The sequence below is a fragment of the Octodon degus genome, unplaced genomic scaffold, assembly GCF_000260255.1.
Source record: "Octodon degus isolate 3935 unplaced genomic scaffold, OctDeg1.0 scaffold00206, whole genome shotgun sequence".
NCBI classification, from domain to species: Eukaryota; Metazoa; Chordata; class Mammalia; order Rodentia; family Octodontidae; genus Octodon; species Octodon degus.
The window spans coordinates 2,529,339-2,536,325 of NW_004524782.1; positions in this window are offsets into that span (position 1 = coordinate 2,529,339).

The window sequence follows — 6,987 nt, forward strand, 5'->3', positions numbered from 1 at the left end:
GGTTAGAATTGAGATGTATTGACTTACGGTTGCCATGTTATTTACCTGTTGACGTTGCTCCTTTTTCTCCTGTGTTTAATTGCTTGCCCTATTTAGTTAGCTGCTTCCGATCTCATTCGTGGAGTTCTGATCATTTTGGTCCTTCTCTAGAACCTCTTTCAGTAGCCTGTGTAGGGTTGGCTTTGTCATCACGAAATTCTTTAGCTGTTCTTTCTCATGAAAGTATTTCACTTCTCCATCAAACTTCAAAGAGAGTTTTGCAGGTTATAGTAGTCTTGGTTGGAATTTGTTTTCATAGAGGACCTGAAGTACTCTGCTTTATGCTCTTCTTGCCTGGATGGTTTGTGAAGACAAGTCAGCCGTGATTCTGATGGGTTTTCTTTTTTATGTGATCTCCTTCTTTTCACTAGTGGCTTTCAGTATATTCTTCTTGTGCTGAATTTCTGGGATCTTGACTGTTATATGTCTCTGTGTTTTTTTCATTGGGTTGAGGTTACTTGGCGTTCTGTATGCTTCAGTTACCTGAATGTCAGATTGTTTCCTCATATTTGGGAAGTTTTCTGCTATTACTTCTGCCCATATTTTTTTAATGTCATTTGTATTGACTTCATCTTTCTCACTGATGCCTATTATTCTCACATTGTTCATCTTTGCATCATCTTGCAGGTGATGGATTATTCTTTCCTGCGTCCTCGTTGTTTTTAAGAGATCCTTTCTTACCTTTTCACTAGCTGCACCAGCATCTTCAAGATCTGAAACTCTGTCTTCACATTCACTTAAACGGTTTTGCAAGCTTGTGATTGAGATTTTAATTTCCTCTATATCTCTTTTAGTGTGCTTCATGCGATCTATTTCTTTCCTGTATTGCTCATTCAACGAATGCATCATTTTTCTAATCTCTATTTTTTTATCAATGTCTTCTTTAGAAGCAGTTATAAATTCTTTTATTGCAGTGTTTTTTTCAGATTGTGTTTCCTCCCTATGTTTCTAAAGTTGCTTCTTTACTTCAAATGCTATGAGTTCTGAGAGTTCTTTTTTTATTTCAGAAAAGAATTGTGCTCTTATTTCCTCTATATCTTTCTGCTATTGCTCCTTTACTATCGACGCTATTAATTCATGCATTTGATCTGAGCTAGTGTCATCCGTACTTGTTCTGGGTGGGCACTGGGTTTCCTCCAAATGTTTCTGCATTTGATTCTTTACTGCAGATGCTATTATTTCAGGGATTTCTTTTTTATTTCTAATCTGAGTTCCTCTATATCTTTCTGCAGCTGTTTCTTTACTTCAGAAGCTGTTGATTCATTGCTTTTAGCTGTGTGATTCCCAATTTGTTCTGTGTTAGTGTCCTCTGCACTTGTTACAGGTGGGCTTGGGTTCTGAGGTTGCATTTTGTTCCTTGTCATCATTTTGTGTAGCACTGTCTTCTGACCTTTGTTGCAGATCTTCGTTGTATTTATAACCTTAGCACGTACTGAAGTTCAGGTGCAGATATACAAAGTTTGGATTTATCCAGCTGTGTCTGGTTAGGGTCTGGCTGCTGTACTCAGCTCTTTCCTGCTGCTACAGTTAAGGGTGAACCTGTTGTTCCTTGGGACAAGATGTTCTGCTCCTGGACTACCTGGGTGTTTCTGTCCTCTACACTGTCTGCAGGGATTGCAGCTTCAAGGTTACACCCCAGGCATGTATGCCAGGCTTGAGCTGAGCCTGGAGGGGACAAGGTGGAGTAGGGGACAAAGGTAGCTCTCCCTCACACTCACTGGACCTGGGCTAGGACTCGGTCTGCGGCTTCCTGGAACGTGGCAGAAATTCCTACTTGGTGGGCAGGGTGTGGGAGGTCCTGAAGAGTGGTGTGGGGCATTCCAAGGGGGTGGAAGATGGTCTCACCAACGCTGAGCCTGGGCTGGGATGAGTAGTCAGTCCCACCGGGGCAGGGTAGCGGGAAGTTCTCCCACACACTCACAGGATCTGGGCTAGGACTGGGTATAAAATTAAATTTCATGAAAACAACAAGCAAACAAAAAATAAATGATATGAAACAAGGTGATCTTTTCCAAAAGGAGATATAGAGGAAGGGGAGAGAATAAAGAAAGAAAACGCATAAAGTTGCTATGTAAATGTGCCAACTACAAGTGAGGGATGAACATATGTACTTTGGACACCTACTAATAATCATTCAATTTGAAAAGGAAAATATTGCAAGGAAGCAGGCATTTAAGTTCGATTTGCATGTCTGTTTGCCAGTTTCTCATATAGGAGACTTCTATGTCTTTTGTCATTTCCAGCCTTCAAGGATTATGAAAGCATCTCTCCAGTAACTTTAATGGTCTCTTTGGAAATATTTAGAAGAAAGTTGTAACTGTCTTTGTTAATGAGCAATGAAGAAAAAGTTCTTCTAATATCCTTGGTTCCCCAAGCCTCCACTGTCATTTTCAATACAGGTGCAATGATAATTACAGCTCAGAGAGGAGGGGAGGTTACAGATTCATAAGCCTTTATCTCAAGGTCTATCTGCCTCCCTCACCTGCACCATTGGCTGTCATGAGCATCACAGTGAACCCAACCACATGAAGAGAGAATATGTCAGGTGATTACATTATATTTCGGCATGATTGGTAGAGTGAGGAAGGAAAGAAAATGTGATTTAGTGCTTTTGACGGGATGAAGTATTCTGAGGTGGATAAAGGTGAAGGACAAAAATAGATAAGGACAGAAAGAAATGTTTTCTTCTGTGCTCAGCTAGAGACAGAGGTGAGGTCTTAGAACCTGAACCACTTCCTGGTGTTTTCTATGTAATTGAAATTGTACTGTAGATGAACATTTGTGATTTATCACCATGAGGCTTTATGTACTTAAGAATTGTAATACTGCTTTAAATATCTGTTATATGTAACATACAAAGAGTTTAAGGGTAAATTTCTAGCCCATACTTTCTTTCATTCATCAGAAAAGTCTTTTCTTTTTTCCTTCTTTCTTTTATTCTTTCTTTCTTCTTTTTCTCTCTCTTTCTTTCTTTCTCTATCTCCTTGTTTCTTACTTTAATTTATTTTTTCCCATAATTTTGTTGAGAAATAAATAGCAATGAGACAGTTGCAAACCAAATTGGTAGGACAGTTTCAATAATTAGCACATTGCATACATTCTTCCTAGTGATTAAATGCTGTACAAGATGCAGACATGATATCCTATTTACAAAGACTATTACAACAAATCCCTCTATTCATTAAGAGAATGTAACTATATATCTCTCCTAACCATTTTGAATATACAGATACAAAATGGACATTCGTCTGTATCCCCTTTTTTTTGTTAAGTTCCGTTATTTGAATTTTTCTTTTTTACCTCTTATTCTCCTCTGTTTAATTGTTTGTCCTATTTGGCAGGTTCTTTCCATTCTCATTCATGGGGTTATGATCAATTCGTTCCCTCTCTAGAAAATCATTTAGTAGTCTGTGTAGGCTTGGCTTTGTCATCATGAAATTCTTTAGTTGTTTTTTGTCATGGAAATATTTCACTTCTCCATTATATTTGAAAGAGAGTTTTGCAGGATAGATCAGTCTGGGTTGGAATTTGTTTTCTTGCAAGACTTGAAGTACTTTGCTCCATGATCTTCTTGTCTTGATGGTTTGTGAAGAAAAATCTGCCGTTATTCTGATGGGTTTTCCTTTAAATGTGATCTGTTTCTTTTCTTTAGTGGCTTTTAGTATACTCTTCCTATGCAGAATTTCTGGGATCTTGATTACTATGTGACTGGGTGTGGTTTTCATTGGATTGATATTTTTTGGAGTTTAATATGCTTCAGTTACAGGAATGTCAGATTGTTGCCCCATATTTGGAAAGTTTTCTGCTATTACTTCTGCCCATATTCTTTTTATATCATTTGTATTGACGCCTTCCTTCTCATTGATGCCTATTAGTCTCACATTGTTCATCTTTGCATCATCTTGCAGGTAATGAATTACTTTTTCCTGCTTCCTAGCTGTTCAAAAGAGATATTTTCTTACTTTTTCACTAGCTGCAATGGTGTCTTTCAGGTCAGAGAGTCTATTTTCAGTTTCACGCAAATGGTTTTGCCAGCTTGTGATTGAGGTTTTAATTTCCTCTATATCCCTTTTGAACCTGTTTCATAGATTCTGTTTCTTTCCAAAATTGTTTATTTAGGGGTTCCATCATTTTTATATTCTCCTGTATTTTTTATCAGTTTATTCTTTAAAAGCACTTAGTACTTCTTTGATTATAGTTACCAGTACATTTTTCAGTTCCGAAATTATTTCTGATCTGATTTCTTCTATACCTTCCTGCAGTTGATTCTTTACTGTCAACACTATTATTTCAGAGATATCTGGTGTGTGAATTCCAGTTTCTTCAGTGCTAGTGTCTTCTGCATTTGTACTGGGCAGACTTGGGGCCTGAGACTGCATTTTGCTCCTTCTCTTTTTCATTTTGTATACCACTCTGTTCTGACCTTTTCTGTAGAGCTTAGATAGAGTTATTTCCTTAGCACCAGGTCCGGATTTATGAAGTTCAGATTCCTCCAGGTGGGTGTTGTTTGGATCTGGCTGCTGTGCTCCACTTCTTTCTGCTGCATGCATTAGTGTTGAACCCTTAGTGTCACTCTGCCAAGATGTTCTGCTCCTGAATCAGCTGGGTGGTTCTTACCTCTAGCCTCTTTGCAGGGAGTTCTGCTGTTCCTTTCTGAGCCTGAACTCTGGGTCGAATGACGATCAGTGGGCCACGTGTCGTCTCACTCACTCGCGGGGCCTGTGCTCTGAGTCTAGTCTGGATCCTGCAGGCCCTCAGTCATCCTTGTTTGAATATTACAGGTGTGTTAACTCAGCAAAATATTCTAAAAGAGACCAGTAGTCCATAATAGTATAGGTTCTTCCGCTTGACTGGCAATGTCAGAAATTGTTGATCTGAGTCCCCTACAGCTCAACATAATAGCATGGCTTTACTTCTTATACTGTGTCTTTATACTTTTAAAGCAGAACTTTGCAACAAGATTTATAGCTTTTGGCTCTGGGTCAGTGAAATTCCCTCAGGATTTATCCTGAGATCCTGCACCTCAGATTGTAGAACCTTTGTCAGTGTCAACCATGTGGATGTGTCACGGCCATTGCTTGGCCAATGTGCTCTCTGTGAAAGCCTGAGAGGGTGTTTTCTCTCCATGTGACTCTGCTTAGGCATACTCTACATCAGCGATCACTTTCCTCTTCAGCCCCACAATCTCCTTGATCAGAAAATTTGGGACACTACCGGGATATAGGATGTAACAGTACAAGTTCTCATATGTCCTGAGTCTTAATTGACGTTGGAAGGCTAGGGCCAAACTGTTGGCTTTCCTTGCAGCCCTTCATTTTCTCTAATTTGATCTGCAAACTTAGGTTGTTAGCCATCCAGAAGACAAGCTTATTGTTACTACCATACAACTCAGGTTGTTAAGCTTAACCTCGCTATCTGTCTGCATATCAAACATCTTAGGCATAACATGGAACAGGTATTTTTCATCAAGTATCGATATGTTGAACTTTAAGTCCTTACAGAATATGATAAAAAATTTAAAATTAGAATATGTTTTAAGAATAGGCATAAAGAATTATATACTTCTTATGTTTACACATAAGTCCAAAAATCTCACCATATACAAACTTGAAGCTGGACACTCCCACAATATATCTTTTACTATCTCTTGTTTCCATTCACCACCCTCTTCTTTTCGAACAACCATCTACCTGAGAGCCAGCAGAGCAGCAACTGGCATGTCATGACAAGCAGCCTGTATTCAGAAGTCCAGAATGACAGGCACTCCAAACAGGAAACTACTATTACAGATTACCATCTGCACTGCAGTTGCTTAGTTCACAGGTATCAGAATATATTGTTAGTCAGGGTGAGAATCTTTCCCATTAACTGCTAGATTCAAAAGTCTTGTGGAGATTCTCAGGATCATTGCCTTGCCCATTTTGTACATATAATGTATGGCTTGACATTGTCATATTTCATAGCTCTTCTCCTTTCTCTCCCTTGATTAGTTAGTCCTCGAGATCCTGTTTTACTTTTACTTCTATTACAACTTTCTATTTGTATTTCTTCTTTTGAGTTCTTATACCACAGAAACTATACAATATTTACACATGTGTGTCTGGTTTATTTCACTTATGAGTATATGTTCAAGTGACATCCACTTCAGTATAAAGGCTTCGAGTTCATCATTCTTAATAGCTGAATAATAATCCATTGTGTAAAAATACCTCATCTTTTTCAACCATTACTCAGGTGGTGGACATCTTGGTTGTTTCCAAGATTTGGCTATCACAAATTGTGCTGCTATAAACATAGTCACCCATATATCCCTATGATATGATGTTTTCAGATCCTCCGGGAAAATTCCCAGTAGAGGAATAGCTGGTTTAAAGGGGATGTCCAGACCAACTTTTCTAAGGAGTCTCCACACTGATTTCCAAAACAGTTACACCAGTCTACATTCCCACCATCAGTGGAGAAGTGTTCCTTTTTACCCACAGCCACTCCAACACTTGTTGTTGGTTGATTTCTTTATGATAGCCATTTTTTCTGGGGTGAGATGATACCTCAATGTTTTAATTAGCATTTTGTGGATGGCTAGTGATGTGGAGCATTTTTTCATATATTTATCCGCTTCTTTAATTTCATTATCTGAGAAGCCTGTGTTCATCTCGGATGCCAATTTCTGGATTGGGTCTTTAAATTTTGGGGCCCTAGTGTTTTTTAGTACTTTTAAATTCTAGAGAGAAGACCTTTTTCTGAGAACTTAGTTATCATGATCTTTTCCAAATTTCTGGGTTACCTTTTCACTTTGTTGGTAATTTCTTTTGTCGTGAAAAATCTCAGTGAGAGCAGGCCCCAGTTGTTAATTCTTTCAGCTGTTTCCTGTGCGATTTGTTTTCTGTTCATGAAGTCTTTGCCTACCCCTATGTCTTCAAGAGTTCCTCCTACTTTCTCTTCCAGGAG